The following is a 24,776-nucleotide window of genomic DNA, read 5'->3' as shown; positions in this document are numbered from 1 at the left end:
GCTATGTGCTCCGCTGCGCTGTATCCAGGTCAAAGTCAGGGACTTCGCACATAAATTGGAACACCGTTGGTTCGATAGCATTGCTGAAACCATATGCCCGCTGGAATTCCAGCTGGAATCTTCCGTAGCCTTTACCCATTTGGCACTGTCCCACTTCAACCAGTTCTAATGAGGACAGGTCTTTGCATCTCTACAAACAACACAAGGAAAGCCACCGCAACACTTAGTTCTTTCCATCTGTTCTGAAGACTCCTCCGATGCATAATTGCTATTCTATTTCGTTTTTTAAGACTGGGTGTGTGTGTGTTTGGATCCACTCCTTTGAGGACCTCCGTGGCGGAGTGGTTAGCACAGCGCGCTACGAAGCCAGGAGTCTCGGAATCGAATCCAGGTCTGGGCATGGGTTCTTTTTGTGAGTGTCCATCAAATTCATCATATCAGCACTCATCCTCATCTTCGCGATTAGCCACAAGTGGCAGAAAAGCGAAGTAAAATCTACCAAGTCAATCAATGAACTAATCAATCAATCAATCCATTCCTTTGTAATCAATGGGTCCAGGGGTCATTCACTAAACTTTGCCTAGAATAAGGAAATCATACTCCCTTTTTCCCCGTGATTCTTTTCTCGCAAGTTCAGATTTTCGTCTTCCATTCTGCCTTAGAATCTTGTTCATATTTCTTCTTTTGTTGATTATTTTCTTACCGGTCTTTCGTATCCTGTTCCACTTCTCATTTACTCTCTCTCTCTACCTCGTATATCTCAATTTCTCTCTTTCTCGTCCTTTGAGTATCATATTTCTTTGTTTATCTTCCTCCTTCCCCTTCTATCTTTTACTCTCTCGGAAATTTTCTTTCCTGTTTTAAAATTGCACTGACGCCACACAATAAATATTTTTGATATATTTTGCCAATTTGGAAATTTCTCTAATTCTGCATCCAATGTAACAACGAAATCAATGTAAACAAAATCATGTGTATTGCTTATTGATCTTCGATAACTAAGTATATAATTGTGGAATAAGGTCCTGCAACTGTACCATAGTGGCTCGGTAAAGCGGTATGTCTTTGTCATGCGCACTATATACCTACGCGTAATATTTTTGCCGAACAGCTGTCATCGGAATTGACAAATAGGATTTCACACAAGTCACGTGTATTTGTTTATGTTCACTTCATTCTTACGGTGGACGGAGTATAGCGGAACCTATGCAAGATAGGCCATTGGCAAGACGTGACAAAACCGTGGCATGTCTCGCCTCAACACCGCCCTTATTAGTAATCCATTATTGTTTTACATAACGCTAAATACATAGCGAGCAATGCTGATAAAACAGTGACTGAAGATAAGATAAACCCAACAATTAAAAATAACGGCATAAAGTTTAAAAAGCTTTTGCCATGTCCCGTTTTTTAACGTGAAGTAACCAAAGTATACATGGTGCTAAAGACTCCAATGCACATCACAGTTTCTTTCAACAAGTGGAGGGCGTTCCTGTGGTGGACACTGACGAATGCGATTTGTACCTCCCACACCACCCTCACGTCTGAGTCATCCGCATTCAACAATGGGATTCTTCACACTTGCAGCTCTAACATATGCAGAGAGAGGAGACGAAAAGGACTCCGGGGGTCACGTGTGAAGAAGCTTCCTCCATTGTGCTACCGAACACGTCTGCTGCCCCTTTAGACGGCTCTCTCACCCCCTTCCTCCAAGCAAGAAGCGGAGTGTCTGCCTGGCATTGTGGCGGAGGAGACCAGTATGTGACAACACTCAATAAAATGCCTCACAAAAGGAAGGCTGGCCGTGGGAGGTCCTGCATTCGTTGCCTGACTTCAGATTCCATTGTCCGATGGTTCCTAGCGTTAATGGTTTGCTGAGACTAGTCGTGCACCGTCAGTGTCGGATCCATGAGTTACAGTTGGGTGAGTTGGGAGGGACGAATTTCAGTCGGTTACCTCCAGGGTTGTTAAAGGTTGAGAAATTTTTAATAAATTCAATTCCGGTGCAGGAGAGAAAACTAGCAAGCGTAAATGGGTTCTGGACCCTAAAGAACCCTTTTATCTGTAAAGTATTTCAATTCGGTCCAGGAACCTTTTTACCAGATCAATTTAAATACGATCCAGGAACATTTTTTTCCGGATAAATTTAACCCTTAACCGCTGTCGTGAACGTTTCGGGCACTAACACAGTCGTGCGGTCCACAGGACCTCTAAGAAAAAGGAATGTAACTATATCAGGACATATTTTACATGATGTGAATGTAATCATGTTGTATGCTTTGTTATTCACTGAACACAATTACATAGTTTTGAGAGCGAAACATTTTTTTTTTAACTTTCCAAAAATTGTATTTTGTTTATATTGCGAGTTTAAGGAAAACAAATTCACTAAGCCAAAATATATCTTAACTGAGTATTTACACACAGCTGATCAACGTGAATTTAGTCCTTAGTTATTGTTTAACATTCATTCTTCAAAACCACGGGTCCCTATATTCAGTATGTGCCACAAATAAAAAAAATCTGCCATTCTTTTGTCTATTGATCATAATAAATCGTCGGTGAGTTTAACTCTCAAACACAGTCGTGACGTCCGAGGGACCGCAGTATATAAATAGAACACCACAGAAGCAGATAATGCAACATTTACCTTCACGCTTTCACAGCACACTGAAGTTGAGGAAGGTACTGAAAGATAGGTAGCCTCAAGGTCAAAATTAATGGCGGGGTAACAAGCAAAACGAACGCACCGGTCCGTGGGACGTCACAACTGTAGTTGAGGGTTAAATAGTGTCCAGGAACATTTTTTTCCCGGATCAGTTTAAATAGAGTCTATGTACCGAATTGAAATGAAACAATACGCAACTTGGACCGAATTAAAATTGTGCGAGGAAAAAGATTCCGGTCCTTCAGGGGACCGATTAGATTTTATTGGTTCCTGGACCATAAACAACCCTGGATACCTCACCTCACCGCGAATCAATTCTAACCTACACTTGCACTGTTTTATACAAACAAAAAGCAAAGATATATCATACTGTGAACAGGAACCAAACTGACTTCAATGTTTTAGAGATTAGAGTGTTGCTTTGCAAGAATAGGGTCCCTGGTTGGAATAGATGGTATTTATTACATTGCTATCATAATTCCCCTATCCCACGGTAAACTGAACGATCAGATATGAGGAATAAAGTGAATAAACAAAAGGGGTCACGGGTTCGATCCCCTTTTGAGGCATATTGCACAGTGCTTAGGATACAAATTTAATCTGCAGGCCTCGTTCCGATTAGCCTATTTTGAGCATAAAGCAGACTTAAATCAAACTTTAAAAAAATATTTTCGAACCTGTCTACCTTGGTGACAAAAGACAGAAAAAGTAGTCTTCAAAAATGTTAGTTGTAATAATATATCCAAAATCCTGGCAGTTGGGAGGGGCGATCGCCCCTATCACCCTACTCCACCCCCTGTGCACCGTAGGCTGCAGCAGTTCGAGAGATGTTATTTGAGAGGGGCGAATTATAGTACTCGCATAGGCGCCGCCAGAAATTTATATAAGTGGGAAGGTCAGGCAATTTAGGAACCTTGATTAGTAGAAATAAGAACAAGAATAAAATAATTATCATGGTGATGATTGTTATTGTACAATAATATAAATATTAACCAATTTTAATCCAAATTTATTATGTAGTATCATTATATCCTTGGAGATCCATCAGATATGTGTATATGGCGACTTACGTGGCGAAGTGGTTAGCACAAAGCGCTACGACGCCAAAGGTCCCGGGTTCGAATCCTGACCTGGGCATATGAGCGTCCCTTCAGTTACATCACTCATCGTTTGTGATTAGCTAAAAGCGACGTAAAATAACCTAATTAAAATAAGTGTTTATCTAGCATAACTATTTTTCGTTCTTGTTTCGTACAGTTACTTAGGTTTTAGAAGTTTGGGTGAAAATTTAGTAATGAAGATTATGTTATGTTATGTTACTTCTCATGTAAAAAAAATGTTTGAAGTTTTGAAAACTGTGGAACCAAATATGCTTTGGATTTACATTTAATGCTAGAATAAGAAAACGTATGTATTCATGTATTTTACACTCAGTTTTCTCGATCTAATACAGTCTTTACTTTTATTATTCTGTTTGAATACTAACTTAATTATTATTCACTATAAAGACAACAACCCCTCCCCCTTACACCTCACGGGTACTCGATCTGAACCATGATTCCCGTAGAAGCTTTCTTAGTGACTTGAGAAATATGGAAAAGAAGAATCGTTTCCTGGACTATGACATGTCCTTCCCGGACGTATGAACAGACTGTTGAAGTACACCGTCCCGCCTGATAGATATGAATCTTGAATGGGGGTTACGAGATTAATGGAAGTGCATGAGAGAGAGAGAGATTGTGCTGTTACTGTGATTTCTTTTCGTGAGTTTCGTTATGATGTACAACTTTGGTTCTTTTTAAATTGCATAATCAAGATAAAGAGATTCTGAATTCATATGTTAAAACGTAAGTTCTGTGTTTTTGTGTCTATTTACTGCAAATATTAATGTTTTCCCGTGCCCTGGGAGGTATCACGCGTATACCAATATATAGTCTCATGTTGCTCATTCTCAATTTGTATTGAGATAAATATATTCTTATGACTATTAATAATATCATATGGTTCACTCTGGCACGAGTGACGGGTACTCGATCTGCACCATGATTCCCGTAGAAGCTTTCTTAGTGACTTGAGAAATATGGAAAAGAAGAATCGTTTTCTGGATTATTTTTCAATTTGGTAGATCATTTTGTTTTCCATCCTTCTACGTGCAGTACTAAGATTGTTCTGTTAGCACAAACGGCTCTGTTTATGCACACGAAAGGCCAAAGAACCGGAACTTGCATTATTCGTTTTCCTACCGACGCCTTTCGTAAACACTGCATGAACTTTGTTTAAGATGCGCTATTCTCTCTGTGGTGTATGTTCACATTCTTTGCCGAATGTTTGCAAATACCACAAGACTGGTAAGCAAATCTTCAGTTGTCGTGGTGATGTAGTTATTCGTAATTGAGTAGCTACATGGTTTTCTTGCTAATAAGGAGGTTAAGCGAGACGTATCACTTGTAAAATTGGCCTTTAAGACTTAATGCAACCTTTCGTACCGAAGCGACACGACAAGTTGCACATTTCGTCTGTCGCTTGCGTGTCGTTCGGACTGGGCCTTTTTTTCAATAGGGTGCATCATGTCGCCACGGTCTGGTGGTTGTGATTGTGCAGTGATAAGTTATTACGGAATGGAGGTACCTGTATCGCTTCGGTCTGAGGGAGCTTTCAGACAGAAGCGACAAGTGACAGGGAACAAGCGACACGCTACAGGAGGGGTTCATACCGAAGCGACTACCCCCCTCTTTCCCCCAGTCTATGAGCAAGCATGCGGCGAACAAAGGTAATAAAAAGGTAAAGTGCTCCCCTGTGCATAGCACCACGCCATGAAGGCGTATAGGGGGAGTGGGGGTAACGCTCCACACTTTCTTGGTCCGGTCGTGAGTGGGGGTGATGTGATCAGCATCGCGCCCCTGACCGCCTTTACCCCACAGGGTTCCCCTCAGGTACCCATGTTATTCGATGCTGGGTGGGCGCCGGGGCCGCTTCCAACATTAGAAAAGTTTCCGAATTTGAACCGGCCGGGGATCGAACCCGTGACGATACATTGTATTGAGAAAAAAACCAATCCGAACGACAAACAAGCGACAATCCCGAATCTTATTGTGTCGCTTCGTTTCGAGAAGTTGTGTTGATTAGCGAGGGTTTGCTTCAATACGGCACGTGTCGCTTGTCGCTTCGGTCTGGAAGCTCTCTAAGGGAGATGGCGGCTGCAGCGTGGTGCTGATAACATCACCTCCAAAAGGCCGAGATTAGAATATGTGGAGCCCAACCTCCACATCTCCTTATGTGCTTTCATGGTACGGTGCAAAAGCACGCGGGGGTCGTGGAACATTAGCTCTCGCGTTCTCGGTCTAATCTCGACAAGTCTCGAAAGATATAGTCTCGTTCTCGTCATGATACCACCAGTTCATCGTTTATCCCGTGCTTTTGTAGTATTTTGGGTTTGATCAATACGTTGTGTGTTTCACAAATTCTTCCATAAAATGCGCTTTGATTATTATTGTTGATATTTTAGATCGAATTTCCACTTTTTTTTAGAACAATCCCGACGATTAAGATGAATAATGATCGGATGGAAATTGATGAGGGGGACGCTTAGAAAGTTCATGCCCAGACCGGGAAGCAAACCGGGTAGCAAGATCAGAGTCGACCACTCAGCACATGAAAAGGACAAGTAGGTATAACCTGTAAATGATTTGCATTCATCTACTTATTGTTTCTGTACCACACAATGATACAATAGGAAACGTACTTTGCTTTTTCGACGACGTAATTCGTGGATTAATAATCCCCCTTACAAGTAAATCTCCAAACTTGAAACTCTTGTGTAAAAAAATAAGCCTGCCACTGGACCTGCGCTTCCATCTTGTTCATTATGCAGAGGCAGTCAAATGTCATGCATAAAAGTGATGTTTATGCGAGAGGCTCGCCGGACAGCCACGCCAGCAGAACCGAAGGTGAAAGTCGAGTCTGTCGCCATGGCAACCGCGCTGTCTTAGCACTGTGCACCTTGGAGGCGAGTGTGGAACTAGCCCGCCAGAATGGAGCCACGGCGAAGCAGAAGGTAGTAGTGTTCGCGACGCGAGTGTGTGTACAGTGCGAGAGCAAAGCCTTATTTCTCTCTCTCCCCCTCTCCCACTTCAAGGCGGGTTTTTTGGTGCGTGCCATTCTCTCGGTGTTTTTACATAAGTTTTTTTCGTGCCTTGGCTTCCTGTCTTCCTAAGCTCGTCTGCTGGTACGACGTCAAGGATTGTTTAACTTGGAAGGCGACATCAGTAATGTGAGTACCTTGCAGTTTCTTTGATGATTCTTCCCGCCATGTCTTGACATTATTTTACTTTCTTTCCCATTCCTTCTTCTGCTTCCTCAATTACGACCGGGTTGCATGTCCAAGACAGCCAAGAACCTCATTACATATGTCATTGTTGTCGGTTGTTCTTGGCTGGCAAGGTCGAGAAACACACACGACAAGATCTTCAGGTGTTTACGAAATGCCTGCGTTGTTGTGGGTTAACCGGGTGATGTGAACCCCCTCCCCACTAGAGTGATCCTTCTTCCCCTTTTGCCCAGCAATATAATTTTCACATTTGCTTCAGAAATATTCAGTACAGTCCCGTTCTGGCCGTTCATATATGTTCTCGTTCTTTTCGGGTTTTAAATCTGTTCTCAAACAGGTTAGTCGGACTGGACTTACAATTTACAGTGGAATCGGAAGCACTGTGTCTCTATCGGGAATCGAACCCGGGAGACCCTGATTACAAAAGGACAGCATAGCCACAACACTGTTAGGGAAGTCTTTTGTCATTCTTTCAAATGTCAATGAATACTGTCATTTTGACAGCATACGCTCTGGTTATTGTTATTGACACAGTATCCTTATTGTTAACTACAAAGATGCAGTTCCCAAGGGATTGATTTGATTTGATTGTATTGAAAGTTTTTTTTCCCTTTTGTCATCCAGACAATGATTCATAGTACTGTTCACGAACAGATGGCGCTATTGAGCAGTTTTTGTTGCTCATGAATTTAAATGTTAGTTTTCCCATCAAAACAACTAATTTCATTGCCTAATAATATACTACAGACCAACCTTGTAAATGTCTGGTTACATTAAGACATGCAATGTATTTTGTAAGCCATGTTTTTGGTTGAAAGGGCACAAATATAAGTATATTTGTGTGATCTTTGTACTTATATGAAATATATATACAACAAAAACTAACTGGCCTGCCTCCTAACTGCCAGTAAATGGTAGCTATATTTACATATTTTTATTTTTACGACGCTTTTTTGCCTTTAGTTAGTTGCAACGATGAGGATGAATGATGGTTAGATGAAATTGATAGGACAATCACATAAAGAATCCATGTGTACGCCGGGCGGGACTTAAACCCGAAACCTTAGGTTTGTTACAATACAAGAAGTGCACACATATAGTGCAATAAAAGAATTGCATGAGGTAAAATGCTTAATCAGGCCTGAACTGGGATTGGGGGCCTTCCCGCTGGCGCAGTTGTAGCGTCGGTGCCTTGTAATCAAGGGGTCCCGGGTTCGATACCCGGTGGAGGCATATAGTGGTCCGGATCCCACTTTAAACTGTAGGCCCAGTCAAGATTAGCCTTTCTGTGCATAAAGTGGACTTAAAACACCAAATCAATCAATTAAAACACCAAATCAATCAATCAATGAACTGAGATTGTTATAGGGACAGATGCAATTTTCATCAATAAAGCTTGAATAGTGAAAGGAGAAAAATAGATTATAATACATAGAAACTCATACCAAAATGATTAGAATTGTCTCAAGTGTGTATTATTACAAAATACCTTTGTGTCATACGTGTACTAAGACAAGCAGTATCATTCGACAAAAAAAAACAAATCCGTATTTGGCATTATTTACTCTTTTGCCGAATTACTTTGTAGTACATTGAGTAAAATTATTAATTACTACGATCCTAGTATTGCATATGTTTTTCTGGTTTTGACAAACCGTCTCTGTAGATACAATTAGGCATTAGGCTAGTTTGTAAATTTTATATTGCATTTTCATTAACACAGCTGCATATAATAACTGATTTTAAGTAAAAAGTATTAACTTGACGTGACTTTCAGAAACAATCGTGGAGAGCAAAAACAATTTTGTTAAATTAATAATTTCGAAGTCGACAACAATTTTAATTTAATTAAAATAATTTAATAATTAACATTGTAAAGGTTGCTGCGACGTTTGAACTTTTCCAACTTAACTTTTTATTTGTTCCCTTGACACCCTCTTCACCTCAGCGACCGGTGGGATGCCCCTCCCCCCGCCTAGTTACGCTTCGTTATAGGACAGAAAAAGAAAGGGGCTCATTCATTTCTCTGCTCTGACTGACTGGTAGCAATAGGAAGATAAAAAGAGGCATCGAATGTGTTGGTTTTCAGAAGGGGATTTAGAGCACCCTTGCTCAGTGTCCTGGTGGGACAGTCCGGCCCTGAATCTAGTCAAACCTAATGAAATTTGAGATGTATTTTACGGCCTATGAAATATATTTCAAGAAGATATATAAGCCATATTGTCAAATGACATAGTTTTCCTCGCCAATGAAATCAGTCCTACAGTATGGCCAAACCGTATAATATATTCGCAGTGATAATTGTAGGTGTTCGGGAAAACGTAAGCAAGTAAAAGAAAAAAATAAAAATGAAATTTTACAGTAGGTAGTTAATTATGTTAATTCTTTAAATGGGAAACATTACAGGAATGATAGCTATATATGTTAGAGCATCACTGTTAAGAATATTTACACATGCCCAATATAAATTCATACTTATATTTAATTTAATTGATTCAGCGTGACTTAAATTAAAGAAACAGACAATCACAGCGTGGGTCTTTAGTGCTTTTCCCCCAAACATTATAGCATAGAGTTATTGCACACAATGGTGGTAGCATTTTAATGAATTTATAATACATTTGTTTTATGTTTTTCCCATGGCCTATTTCATCAGATCGTCATCCAATTATCTTGACTAAGTCAAGAACATAGTGTTAAATAACCAAACTAGAAATAGACAAGTTGCAGTTAAGTTTTAGACATATTGATGGATGATGGCTGAAATTTGTACATCAAAGGCGAGGCAGTCGGTTTTGTTTACGTTTTGTAGCTGGTTTGTTAGAACTAAGAGGGAGGAGCTATAAGCTACGTGCTACCTGACGATGCATCGTTAGTTTTGGATCTCGGGAAAGGGCAATCGCCTTTGATGATCTATGATATGATGAAATTGATAATGAATATCCGTACCCAGACTGGGGTTCGAACCGGAGAGACCCCTGTGCTAACCACTGCGGCACGGAGATCTGCGGGACAATGTTACGAACATGCTTTACCCAGGTAACGAACCTACGACCTCTGGCTTCGTAGCGCTGGCCACTCCGCCGCGTGGGTCGGCAGTGTGTCTTCACGGGTGGCAGTAAAGTTTTGAATCGTTTGAGAAGATTCCGCGGGCCTCACACCTATGGCGTGGGTGTAACGTCGTCACCTTGCAATCATGGGGGGTCCCGATTGGTGGATTGTTGTTGTTGTTGTTGTTGTTGAGTTGGTGTTTTAAGTCCACTTTATGCACAGTAAGGCTAATCGGGACTGGACCTACAGTTTAAAGTGGAATCCGAACCACTGTGTGCCTCCACCCGGAATCGAACCCGGGACCCCTTGAATATAAGGCTACGACGCTACCACTGCGCCACATGGGAGGCCCTGGTTGATTCATTGAATAAGGTAGTATTATTTTACTTCGCATTTCTTCCACTTTGGGTAATCTTGAAGATGAGAATCAGTGATCATAAGATATGAAATTGGACACTCATGCCCAGGCCGGGACTCGAACCCGGGACTCCTGGCGTCGTAGCGACTGGTGGAGACAATCGATGTGACCCCACTTTAAATTGTAGATTCTGTTCCGATTAGTCTTATCTGCTCATACAGTGGACTTACACCAGCAGACTACCCTTGATCCTTCAGCTGCAGTTATTAGCCAATGCCTTTGTCGGAGTGGTTAACACAGTGTGCTACAACGCCAATGGTCCCGAATTCGGATCCTGCCCTATGTGCGTTCTTTGTGAGTGTCGATCATATCACTCATCCTTATCGTCGCGATTAGCCAAAAGTAACAGGAAAACTATGCTAAATACCAAAAATCAAATCAGCTGCAGTTGATATCCTTTGCTCCGTAGCTATGACGTGTGAGTCACTGGAGAGGTCCTTGCGTAATATTCTAATGCGGCGCCACGAAGCTCTTATTCGAGATCTTGCTTTCCTCCAGCCTGTCTGTTCCCATATTTGTCCAGTGAATCCAGGTACTTCAACAAAAACAAACTTCATACAGGGATGCTGTCATCGCCGGAATTTATTCCTGGGATTTATCCGGGTTGTTTATCGAGTTCTTAAGTTTCAAGGACATTTGTTGTCAAGACGCTAGCAGCAACCTCTTTCTGGAAGTTTCATATTTCTGGTAGTTACAGCTACGGATGGTTGGCGGAAAGAGACGAATGTGGTTCAACTAACGTCGTCTGTTTCTACTGTTGGGTTATCCGCGGCAGGGTGGAGAGAGAAACTGTTGGAGGAGCAGGACAAACTTTTAGAAGTTTACAGACGCGTAGCAAGAGGTGGACGAAGGGGGCGACCTGGGAAAGTGCGAGGAAAGAGAGAGAGAAAAAAGAGAAGGGGAAAGAGATAGAGATAAAAAAAGGGAAAGGGATAGATAGAGCGAGAGAATAGAGGAGAAGACCTTAAAATTGTGATAAAGAAGTAGAAAGAATGAGACAGAAAAATAGAAAGCAAGTGAACAAAAGATAAAGGAAAATCGATGTCGAGAGAAATACATAGATATACAAATAAAGAGATTAAGAAACAAGAAACGAGGAAAGAAAGAAAGATGTTCCTTTCTTAGAACGAAAGAGATACGGATGAAGAAAGGGAGAGAGAGAGAACGAAGGCAAGTCTGCGCAAGTAGTGACTGGCGAGTGCTCGATCAATGAACAGTTGTGAGGGAACGGGATTGCGTGGAGGGAGAAAAGCGACCGGAGCTACCAGCTGTTTGCATCGGCGTGTACTTCTTCACTCCACCCTCTCGTTTTATCCCCTTCTCTTCCGTCATGCGCGGCCTTACTACATAGATTCTAGAGATAGAAAGAAAGATGAGGAAAAATAAAGAGAGAATGAAGGATAGAAATTGAGAGATGATTACAGATTGAAAGAGAGAGGGTAGAAAAGAAAGAGAGATAGAGAAACAGAGACAGACAGGAGACAATTGATGAAAGAAATAGAGAGAGAGATAATGAAAGAAAGAAAGATAACACAGAGAATCTATCAGCCATCACTAGGGTTTGGAAGTTGAAGACCTTAAAATAGCCAAAAAAAAGACCTATAAAAGGACCTAAAAATATCAAAATTAATTAATAACTTCAGTTTTAATTACATATTTAATGAATAAAAAAAATACAAAATTCTGGTGGTATGGAAAACACAGTGCGAAAAACTGAAAACTTCAAAACAAGAGAAAGTTGCCACTTACAGCGCGACCTTCCAGACAAGTTACGGTTAAAGGACCTTGTACCGTACCTGCTTCAGTCGTCCAAAAATATATCTATTTTTTTTATTTCTTTACTACAGAAAGGATGTTTAAGAGGTGATGAACTGATGATGATTCGAATTGAGAATGGGCAGTAAAAACGTAGTCGAAAGAAGGTGAACTTGCAAGAAAAAGCCGTTAAGACCTAAAAAAAAAGGCTAGAAAAGGAACAATAAGCCAAAAAGGCAAAAAAGGACAAATAAAACCCACCTTTTTCTGGCCTACAGTGACCCAAAACTAACATATATATTATGTTGGGCCTCGTCTTCGGACACTAGGAAAAAAATTGATTTTTCCTCAACTTCCGAGACCTAGCCATCACCATCAAAGCAGAAGCCCACCTGCAAATATATAATCCTCCACCCTCCCTTTGAGCTCACCTGAACGAAATCTGACCCTGCTTGGAAACCGAGACCAGACTGAGACCAGGGTTTAGACATGGAAATAAAGCCGATAGCCAGACAGTTATTTGCAACGCGAGAACGAAACAGTCTTCTTTATCCACAGGAGACTGTAGGAACCATATCACTGATGTCAGCCCAGCATGTTAGGTGAGCTCTCTGAAGGCTGCAATCACCTGGCGTCCAAAGTGCGATGCTGAGTGACGTCCAATGAGGCTGCGATGCTGACTGGCCATGCTTGTAATTATACCTGTGAGATGCGCCGAGGGCTAGCAAGCGCCAATTTCCTTGCTAATTCCGAAAACAAACATGGCAATCCAAGTGTCTGTCATGGTGGATGAGGCCAGCCTTCACCTAATGCCAGTGTGGTGTTTGAACATGACTCTATAAGAGAAGGCAGGTCCTGTTTGGGTTAGTTTTCTGTCTTTCTCTTATTTTTTTATGCGAAAACCCAGCTAGCTGTGCGATATTTTGATATGGAGTCGATAGAGAGAGCGCTAGAGAAGGAAAAAGAAAGGAAGAGAGAAATGTCTCCCCCATTAATTCATGTCATTCCTTCTATAACTTCGGGTATTCAGATGTGGAATGGAGCTGCTCCTAATTTTATTAATAATGGGTGGGTATTGAAATAATTAGAAATCTCTTTCTATCGACTGCATATCGAAATATCACACAGAGAGAGGGAGAGACGAGGTAGGGAGGAGTAAACAGGAGCTTGATGTATCTATATCTATCATATCGACGACGAATCTTATCGATTTTGACGTCGATATTCTCGATACTCGTTTCGTATATTCATCCGATGTCGATATTCAGTCGATATCGAAAAATCATTATCGCACAGCCCTAGAGCCAGATCGTTGGCCAAGCCCGTTAAGTGGTCGATTTTCAACATCACCATCGAAGTTCCCGGTTTCGAGTCCCGGCGTGAGCATAAGTGAGTGTCCCATCATCTAATCGTTACTAATTTTCATCGTCGCGATTAGCCATTTTTCTTTTTCTTATTATTATTCTTCTCCTTCTTCTTCTACTACTACATCTTCTACTTTTTGAAAGAAAGAAAAAAGGAAAGAAAGAAGCAGAGCGGGAGAGAGAGAGAGAAAAAGAAAGAAAGTAGGAAAGAAGGGATGAAAGAAAGAAGGAGAGAATGAAAGAGAGAAGGAAAGAAAGAAAGGTAGATGGAAAGAACGGGAAGAAAAAGAAGAGAGAGAAGGAGAAAGAAAAAGGGAGAGAAAGAAGAAAGGATAGAAAAGAGAAAGAAGGAAAGGAAGGCGAGAGGGAAAGAGATCCTCTTCTCTTCTTCTTTCTCTCTCTCATTTTTATCGTCGCGATTAGCCAAAAGTAGCAGAAAAGCGACGCTGAATATGAAATATACAAATACAAACGATTAGACGTTGATTCGAGCGGTCCCGGTTCAATCCCCGGTGGAGGCTTCAAAATTTCGGTGTTGACCCATTGACCCAGCATCGTGAAGACAATTAGGGAGCAACCTGAAATAAAGAGAAGCGGACTAGAGAGCCAGAATGCAGCGGCGATGGAATTCGATGCACCGCTCACGCGTCACCCAATGAAAAATCGCTTGGCAGGTAAGTCGTACGTGACTCACCAGCAGAGAGGGGTGTCGCAAAAAGGGCGGCTCTCTTATAACAAAAGTTAATTTGCCATACTTCAGTAGTTCTTGCACAAATTTTATGTAGACGGAAATATTTTCCGTTCATGGAAAATACTTTAAAAAATCTCAATGGGGAATCACCCTTAGAGCAGAAGCCGAACTGGAAACCAGGCAATCGAGGAAATGCCGAAGGCCGCACGCGACCATCCATTCACCTGTTATCATCCATCGTGGGAAGCAACCGCTTCTTCTGAATGGATTATTTCTCTCTCTCTTTTTCTCTTCACAGGTTCTTGCCAGTCTTCCCACAGCTATCACAATCGTTCGGAGAGAGATATGTTAAGAGGGGGCGAAAGTGCGAAATCACAAGTTGAAAAACAAAAGTGGAAGATTTTCCAGATCAATATTTGAGAGACAAATGATATTGATATGGGAGCCATTTGGCAAGAATTCTTTATGGTAATTTGAAATTAAACTTTGTTATCTTCCTACATGTGATTTATCTTCTCAATTTTATATAAAATCCTAAATTCTGTAAAAAAAAGAAAGATATTAACTCATTTCTATCACAGTAAAACAGTCAGAAACGATAAAGAAAAATGATAGAATAATAGTCATAAGTCCAGAGCTATCTATTGTTCACCATAGCAAACCATATCCCAACATAGTAGCGATTTTATTTCAAATTATTCAGTGATAAGTTAAAATCAGACAATATTGTAAAAACTATTCAAATTTGTTAATATAAAACTTTGTAGAAATTATGTCAACTTGTATTCGATTCTGGAAAGAAAAAAATATCAATAAAGAATGAGGTGAAACATTATCATGACTTCTGAAAGAAGATGGCTGAAGCCTGAAATCGAAAAATTGTAAGTAGTTTCTTATTTCTTTATCCGAGGTTGCGTTTGTGTTTTACCGAAGCAGTGTGACGTGTGATATTTGTGTATTACGCCTAGAGTGCTTGAAAAACGTCATAGCGTTTATCTAATTCGCTGAAACTCTGAGTTCCTTGTTGGAACACTGGCAACGACAAGAAGGTATGCGTATATCCTTAGGCGTGTTAACAACATAATGGCTAGTTTAGAACAGTTCACTAGAAGCTTGATATTGTCCTAAAATGCCTATTTTGTTCTCCCAAGTGAATTCGTAGGTCTGAAGTATACAGAAGTACGTTTTAGGGTACCTAAAATTTCCTATCTTGGCTAATAGTTCCTATTTCAGTCATTAGAATTTATTTGATTCCTCATCCCTAAAGTAGTTAAATACTAAAAAAAAAAAAATTAAAAGACTAAGTTAACTTTATGTGAAGTGTTTTCACAAATGGATTATAACCTACAAATTATCTACATCTGAATACACCCTATGGTGGGAGCTTTCAGAAAGAAAATACCAGCTTAAAGTTTTGTGTAAATATTGCTTCTGTGCAGACTTACACAGTATGGATATAATTATGGTCACTGTCAAATTTCAGGAGTGATTGTGAACTTTTCAAGGTTTTCATTACTCAAATTCAGTGGCGGCAATTAGGGGTATTTCCCCTCCCCTCTACACACACACACATTTTTTTGCAACTATTGCCCTCACACTATGGTCTCTTAATGGTCTTGTTTACAAATATAAAATAAACTAATCGCCGCTACTGCTTACATTATTCGAAACTGATGTCTGTCTCGATGGTGTTTTTCAAGAAAAAAAACGCGCTTTGACACCAGAAGACCTGGGTTCAAATACCGGGCATGGGATAGACTTAGAAACTAAGTAACATAAATTAATTGACTGATTTGATTTACTTTTCTTCGCTTTTCTTCCACTTTTAGCTAATCGCGAAAATGAGGATGAAATTGATGAAAGAACCCGTGCCCAGGTCGGGATTCGAACTCGGGACCCCTGTCGTCGTAACACCCACACACTTTTGTGTGGCTATGGCGTGAATAATAAAATGTTTTCAACATGTAGCGTGTGAAGAAAAGCGAACTGGCTCTACGAAATCAATCATTGCAGGCAAGTGTTGGAGCAATTTTGCTGAAGAGAGCATTGTTGCTTCGTGCTTTCAAAACAGTTTATCACCCGCGCGTGCGTCATAAATTTCATTCTCTGCCGTGTGTGAGCAGTCAGAAAAGTCAGGAAACAGCGAACTGGGAGGAAAGCACATGTGCCGAAACATATGGCGCGGAAGGAACACTGCGTTGATTTACTCTTCCTTCGAAGAGTACACTCACTTCCTTTCGAAGCTATTCGCAAAGAAAGTGACTCAGAACCAAGCGCGTTACGATCGGATGGACTCCAGCCCCCCTTAAAGTAGCCTTTAACTAAACTCCGTGGCCCAACAGCCCTCGAAGGGCCAGCCTGCCAGAGCAGCTTTTTCACTGGGTGACGCGTGGTCAGCGCATCGGATCCCATCGCCGCTGTTTTTCTGGCTTTCGTGACCGGAGTCCGCTACTTCTTGAAGTAGCTTCCCAATTGTCCTCACGACGCTGGGTCAACGCCGACATTTTGGGGGTACCCACCGGGAATCGAACCCGGGACCGCTCGCACCAAAGGCGAGAGCGCTAACCACTTGACCATGCCGGACCTCTAAAGTAGTCTTAGCACTTTCAAATAACCCGATAAATTTTCCAAAAATGACTATTAATTCCTTACAGAGGGCGAAAGAAATGGAAATGAGAGACGGAGAGGAGAAATAGAAAGAGATGGAAGGAAATACAGAAAGACAAAGAATGAAGGAGAAATAGAATTAGAGAGAAAGGAAAGCGAAAGAGAGATAAAAGGAGATCGAGAAATAAAGAGAAAGAGGAAACAAAAGAGATGAATAAGGAGGGACGAAGATAGAAGAGATATAGAGCGACGGATATACTTAAAGCAAGAAAAGAAAGAAAGCCAGAGAAAGAGAGTATAAGATTGAGGGAAAAGAGAAAGAAGGAATAATAGAGATGAAAGAGAGAGATGGAGAGATAAGGAATTGAGCGACAGAAACACTGAAGAAAGGGAAAATAGAAATATGGGAAAAACAGATAGAGAGAATATAAATGTAAGAATGGATAAAGACAAAGGAGAAACGATAGAGATGAGTGAGAACGAAAGAAAATAGAGCGTATGAAACGGGAAGAGAGCAAACAAAGGAAGAGGGAGGGAGAGAGATAGTAAAAGTGAAGAAAGAAGAGAAAAAGGAAGGATGAACGATAGAGATTAAGGAGAGGGAAGGAGAGAAAATAGAGCTACAGAAACAGTGAAAGAAATGGGAAACAACAAGAAAGGAAAGAGAGAGAATGACAGAAAAAAAGAACGAGAATGAAGGAAAAAAGAAATAGTGACAAAAATACTGAATGAAAGAGGGAGGTCTGGGACTGTAGCCAGCCTCTCAGAACTGTAATTTACACTTTTATTACATCCGATAATAATCAAATGATGGAATATTGTGAATTATTATTGAGATATCCAAACGCATTCAACGCCATGGGAAGGAAGAGGCTTGTCTTCGATCTAGGATTCCTCTGAGCTGCAAAGTTCTGCTTTTATCATTGTTGTTTCAGATTTAAAAATATGGCTTTGCTCAACAGAGGAAAAGTCTGGTACGACTTCCGATCTTGGAGCTGTGTAAGGGAGAAAAAAAAACAATGTTTATCCGAAAGTTCGTTCAACCTTGACGAAACATGTAAGACACTGTGGAAGACATATGTTTATATCGTTCGCGATTTGCAGCCCTGAATGGTGGTAGTTCGCAAAAGCAAACATACTTTCAACGTTGGTTTTCCTTCCGTTCTCCCTCCCATCAATTTGGAAGTCACGTGACAGGAAAGTGGATTCCCAATGTTTTTTGTTGTTGTTTTTTTATTTCGAGCAATGTACATGCTGGAAAGTTTCATTCTGAGGTCGTGCTGGAAGTGACGTCATCTTTTGAGTTACTGGAGGAACATTTTTTTTTATATTTGCTTTATTTTACTTAGCTTTTCTGCCACTTTTGGCTAATCGCGAAGATGAGGATGAGTGACGATATGATGAAATTGATGAATCTTGACCGATACAGAGCCTAACTCCATGTGGAGTGGTTAACACAGTGCGCTATCACGCCAAGGGTTCACGGTTCGAATCCAAGCCTGGGAATGAGTGTTCTTTGTGAGAGTCCCTTCATTACTTTCATCATATCATCTCTTATCGTCATCGTCGCGATTAGTCAAAAGTGGCAGAAAAGGACGTTAAACAACAAAAATCAAATCAGAGGGGCCCCCAATTTTAGACGCGATTGTGCACATTGTTCTCAGTGACGTGGGCACACCCCTTTCCAATCGACTACTCTATCCTTCAGCAAGGAAATAAGCATTTTAGCAAAAATATGCATTTGTTTTGGATGGTATTTAGTGGTAAATTAAATATGACTACTGCTCCCAGGAAATACTCCCACTCCTTCTCTGTATCGCGACTCATTTGTTTCTGACGTCCTCACTGATTGTTCATCCATACAGAAAACAAGAGTGTACCACTTCTAGAGCGCAGCCATCATCACCACAAAGCTTGGCTGTCACTTTCGGAATCTTCAAAAAGCCATTATGTCGGTTAATTGTCCATGGTTGCTTATAACACACACACACACACACACATGCTACCTGCATGTGTTGTAAGCGCATGCGCCGCTCCGGGATACAGCACAGTGCCACTCCTCTCGAAGGCCCTTCCAAAGATTAATCCAAGTTAAATTGGCAGATGCCGGTGACCAAGGTCACTCGTTGCTCATTCCGTCAGCGTTTCAAAGGCAAAACCTGCTCCGACAACTTTGGGACAGTTGGGAAGCCTGATTCCTCCAGTGCAACCAATGAGGCAGAAGTTCTGGAGCAGTTGAAGCAAATTCAATGCGACATTTTGGCTCACCCACGAAACGGTTATTGACGGTGAACCACGAGATCTACTAACTCGGCCTCCAGCGTGCAATTTGCTAAACAAAAGACGATCGATTTAATCTTTTTCGCGGTTCTATACCTTCCACAATCGTTTGGTGCAACCCACTGCCTTCTTCCCACACGCAAAGACTCCGCCATAAGAGAACAGTATGACGTCACTGGCACCTTATGTGTTTTCCCCTTCCATTATACGCAGTACAGTAGTTACTTTCAACTTCTCAGAAGCTGTGTGAATACTTTTTCCTTTCTTAGTTTTACGTCCATTTTCCTCATTTTTAGGCTAATCGCACCGATTGATGGATAATCACGATGCACACGTTAGGACTCGAACCTGCTACCATCGGTGGCAAAAGGACAAAGCAATGTTCGTTTGAAAGCTCGTATTTAGCTCAGAGAATCCAATCGGGACTGGACCTACAGTTTAAAGCAGATCTGAAACACTATGTCCTGTGCTTCTATCGTGAATCGAACACGGGACCCCTGGATTATTTTTCTGTCTCCTTTATTTCTCTCCCTTCCTTCCTTTCCGTTTCTCTTTCTCTTAAAGCCGGCCTCCTTGGCTGAGTGGTTAGAACAGCGCGTTACTCCGCCAGTGGGTGTAAGGGGTGACCTTCTGGTAAGGCACCCACAAGCCAACTTCACTTCCACGTAGTACATTCCGGTAACTGCTTCTTGCAGGCAAACGAGGCTCTGGCGTCTGAACCTACGGCCATTATAATCTTCGTAGGACTGAGTGTGTGTTGTCCTGTGCGTTGTCCTTGCGTGTGCTGAGTGCACCCTTTGCAGCCTCAGCTTTTAATCCACGTAAGGATATTTTAGTTTTCAGACACGCTTTTATCTGTATTTTTTGTTTTGATAAGGGGCTGGGCTCCGTATGGTGTGACAGGTGCAAGATAGCCTAAGTGGTAACGCACCCAAAATTTTAAATTCAAATACTACACCAGGGATCCCTAGATCGAATCCCGGCCTGCGCATGGTTGTTTTTGTAAATGTCCCTTGATCATATCATCACTCATCCTCCTCGACGCGATTAACCAAAAGTGACAGAAAAGCGACTCGAAATAACAAATCATATCAAATCTTTCTCTCAATTATTTATTTATTTTCCTCCCTCTTACTTTTTCTATTTTTCTGTCTCTTTCTTTCTTAATTATTTATCTACCTGGCTTTGTCTTTCTTATTGTACTTTTTGTCTCGCCCTTTCTTTTATTTCTCTCTCTCTCTTGCTCTCTCTCTCCTCCTCTATATACATGTGAATGTGTACAGTAACCCGCAATAAATATGGGACGCTTATATCCTTAAATACGTGCTTCCCTGTAAGTAATTGTGTGTGTTGCTTAACTGGACGGCGATAAGTGGATTTTCAATAGCAAAATTTCAATGACAATATGTACAACGCCGTAGAGTTAGGCAACACACATAATGTCTTGCAGGGAAGCCAGCATTTCAGGATATTAGTGTCCCATTTTTATTGCGGGTGACTGTACCTGTGTGATCTTCATTTCTCTTTCCCTACTGCTCTTTTCAAATCTCACCTTCTCTCTTTCCCCCGTAATACGTCTCTTTATTACGACGACATCGACATAACCCCATTTAAGGACACAACTTATAAAATTTGACCCCCCCGCCCCTTGGAAAATATCTTGCCGAGTGCCCATAACGTCTGAAGGTTTGGGTTGCGTCACAATCGTACCTTCTTCCAGGAAAACTTACACCTAAAGTCGCTGGAATCCTTGTAAGGTTTTCCAGTATGGTAGATGCATCTGGAAGAATGTGTACATTTCCCAGAACGCTCCACTCGCGCTTTCTGTACTCCGCAAAACAGGTTCTTGAACGTCTGGCAAGGAGTTCGAGAATGTGAACCATTACGGGTCATTGTTGGCTACTACAATGGACAGCTCAACCGTCGCAATATACTAAGGAAGTTGATGGTTCAACAAAGACGAAACCGGGACTACTATTTTCAAATCGAGACGGGACCGAGATCAGTCCCCCTTGGTGACTTGTCGATACGTGAACGATACAGGCGTCTCCGTCCCGATTAGTCTATCTGTGCATAAAGTGGACTTAATCAATCGATCGATACAGGCGTCTCTAAAATCGAGACGATACTGATATTTATTCTCCAACAGTCTCTTGCCGTGTTTGTATTTCTCTGATTTTTTTTAGCCAGTTTTGACTAAATGTAATCATGAGGATGAATGACGATGCTCACGTATAAACACCCAGAAGATGATTCGAACCCAAAACCTCCGGTGACGAGATTGGAGCCGGTCACTTGAACGTAAGGAACATGGAAATTACGATTGTATAAAATTGCTGTATTATTCGACTTATTCTGTTATAGGCTTTCTGCTTACAGGTACGCTTTAAGGCGTCCGGAAGGGGGTGCCTTGGTCCCCCTGGAAAATGAAAGTCAATCAAAAATTATACATGTTTCACATATAATTTCATCTCAGCCACAATAATATGTGTTAATTATTGCATGAATATGATAAATTCAAATTTAAGCAATGTTTTTTGAGGGAACAACACTATTATTGGGGAAAATGTGCCTTGTTTGCCCTCCCTGGAGAAAAATACCTCCCTTGCTCCTCCCTGGATAAAATCCTGCGGACGTCCATGGTGATGATATGATGAAATTGATGAATGGGCACTTCTAAAGAACACCCATTTCCAGGTCGGGATTCGAACCCGGGACCCCTGGCATCGTAGCGCACTCTGATAGTCACTAGCCACAATAGGGGTGGGTGTGGTGGATATGGAAGAGAAGAATGTTTATATACGAGAACGAGACGAGAGATGGGACCAAAAACAAGACCGAGAACGAGCCAGTCCTCTTCATCCTTGCAAATCTCGTCTTGGTATCACCATTGCATTAAAAAACTACTTTTTATTGGAAATATAGAAGGGTGGTATTGGATATTAATTATCGCCTGGTAATTGTCCTCCCTTTGTGTCACTTCATCACTTCTTCTCATCGTCGCGATTGGCAAAAGTGACAGCAAAGAAACAGAAAGAAAGGGAAAGAAAGCTTCTCGTTGTGTAGACTATATTTTTGAAAAGTAACTAAATAACTAACTCTCTAGCCTTCTTAAACCCGAAGGTTCATGGCTGCAGCAACACAGGCCTTCCATCTTTCCCTATCTTGAGCAAGTACTATATACTCTTTTCCATCCTTGGGCCTCCCCCATGGCGTAGTGGTAGCGTCTTTGCCTTGTAATCAAGGGGTCCCGGGTTCGATACCCGGTGGAGGTACAAGTGGTTCGGATCCCACTTTAAACTGTAGGTCCAGTCTCGATTAGCCTTACTGTGCATAAAGTAGACTTAAAACAACAATTCACTCTTTTCCATCCCCACCGATTTCCCTTATGTCCATCTCAACGTTGTCCCTCCATCTTCGTCTTGGCCTTCCTACAGGTCTCTTACCATCAGGTTTCCCAACAAGAACCCTGTAAACTCCTCTTTCCTCTCCCTTTCGTGTCACATGGCCTGCCCACCTAAGTCTTCTTGATTTAATTATTCTAATAATATCTGGACATGAATACAAATTATGTAGTTCTAAATTATGTAACCTTCTCCACTCACCTGTCTCCTCATCCCTTTTAGGTCCAAAGATTTTCCTAAGGATCTTATTTTCAAAATTACGGTTTTGTATATTTTAACCTTTAGTTTCTTAGATATTAAACGAGAAGACAAAAGTTTATGAAGAAGTAACATGCATTTCCTGAATTAAGCCTACTTTTTATTTCCTCTTTAGTATAATTTTCATTTGTTAATATTACTCCTAAGTATTTGAATTTGGAAACTGGTTCAAACGAGTTGTTATCAATAATTAGATTTTGATTATTACCTAACACTTGGTTTCGGCCTGTAAGCATATATTTAGTTTTCTCTTTGTTAACTTCCAAACCTATCTCTTTAGCAGTTTTGAAAAATATTTTAGCATTATTCTTAATTGTATTCACATCATCCCCCAGTAAGTCTACATCATCTGCATATGCTAACAACTGAGTCACACCATTCAATTTTAGTCCTTCTTTAGTTTCTTTTACCTTCCTAACAGCATATTCTAAGGCAAAATTAAAGAGCAATGGAGATAATGCATCTCCTTGTTTTAAACCATCATGAATTGTAAATTTGTCAGAGATATTAATACCCACACGAATTTTACTTTCTGTTTCACTGGTGCATATTTTTATCATACTAACAAGCTTCTTAGGTATTCCAAACTCTACTAATATATTATATAATTTATCTCTTTTGACCGAATCATATGCTTTTTTGAAATCAATGAATAGCTGATGGACATTTTGATTATATTCCCACTTTTTTTCAAGTGTCTGTCTGATGTGAAAAATTTGATCTGTAGTTGATCTGTTACGTTTAAATCCACATTGATAATCACCTATAATTTCATTAGCATATGGTGTTAGTCTTGTTAAAAAATGTTAGACAATATTTTGTATGTTGTTGAGAGTAGAGAAATTCCACGGTAATTATTGCAGTTCATTTTATCACCTTTTTTAAACACAGGAACAATTATGGATTCTTTCCACTGTTGAGGGATTTCTTCTTTATTCCATATTAAACAAATTAATTTATGAATTTGACATATTAATGAATTTCCACCATATTTAATTAACTCAGCTTGTATTAAATCAATGCTATTAAAAGGCTAAAGAATAACATAGCACCTGGCATTGATTTTTGAAAAGTTATTTAACAAAATCTGTAGCGACTTTTGGGACATCCTGTACTTGGAGGCTCTTTTTCCCACTCCCTAACACCTGTTTGCTGGAGAAAGATTGACCTTCTTCTTCTTATTCTTTTATTGAAAGAGATTAATAACCAGTGGTTACTCCTGGAAGGTAACTATTCAGGGTGTTACCATGCACGTTTGCTTGGTAATTAATTTCGATCCCCTGAATATCTTCTCTCGAAGGGGAGAAAAACAAGCAAGATGAGGGTTGCTCTGCATTGGCTGTTTCAAATTATAATTGTTGGTCATGTCCTATTCGTTTCTTCCCTTTGCTATCCTTTACCACCCAGTTCTCGCCATCTGTTCTGATATTCCGTTCAGCAGTTATGAACATGTCTGCATTCTTCGCTTGGTGGCCAGACCAAGCACGTTTCGAACAGACAGGTTGAACATTGCCCGGAGATAACGTGAGAGATATTCAGGGTACATTAGAAAAGGGTGGGAATGTTATCATCGATTACGCATTCGCCCTCCCCCTTCTTCCCATACGCACTCTTAAGCTCGGGCGTACATAACGCATTTTCAAGAAGGGTGGAGGAGACACGAAATGATGGGGTTGTGGTGCGTTGGTTTGCTCCACCGCTGTTAATTATTGTTAAGGAACTTGTTTATTTTTTTCGTGCGTTGTTAGCTGTATGAAGAGCCTCCACCTGTTTCATTAGCTGCGTGTTACGCAGGATTACAGTTCGTGATCTTCACGCGTATAGCAATTTGTAGAGGAGCCACGATTCGTACTTTTGTTAAGTATGTACTCGATGTTGTACATTCATAGTAAAGCTACACAGTTAAAAGCTTACATTCTTCTTGCTATTGTGGATGCTGTACTGATCAGCAAT

At 40.8% G+C, this 24,776-nt stretch overlaps 1 protein-coding gene across 5 annotated transcripts in view; it reads left to right on the top strand.

Moving 5' to 3' along the window:
* Positions 1-6,722: 6,722 nt before the first annotated feature.
* The window catches only part of form3 (FH2 domain-containing protein formin 3), a 290,254-nt gene continuing 272,200 nt past the window's right edge, over positions 6,723-24,776 (top strand). For 4 of the 5 annotated variants that reach the window (XM_083119204.1, XM_083119202.1, XM_083119201.1 and 1 more), the window contains exon 1: positions 6,723-6,938. The gene's annotated coding sequence lies outside the window, so the exon portion shown is untranslated. Of the gene's footprint in view, positions 6,939-15,139; positions 15,156-24,776 lie in introns of those variants that run through there. The other variant, XM_083119200.1, reaches the window with a different exon arrangement.

Source organism: Lepisma saccharinum, chromosome 3, assembly GCF_977018435.1.
Source record: "Lepisma saccharinum chromosome 3, izLepSacc3.1, whole genome shotgun sequence".
NCBI classification, from domain to species: domain Eukaryota; kingdom Metazoa; phylum Arthropoda; class Insecta; order Zygentoma; family Lepismatidae; genus Lepisma; species Lepisma saccharinum.
The sequence above is the reverse complement of the archived record's forward strand: the minus strand, read 5'-3'. Positions and strand labels throughout refer to the sequence as shown.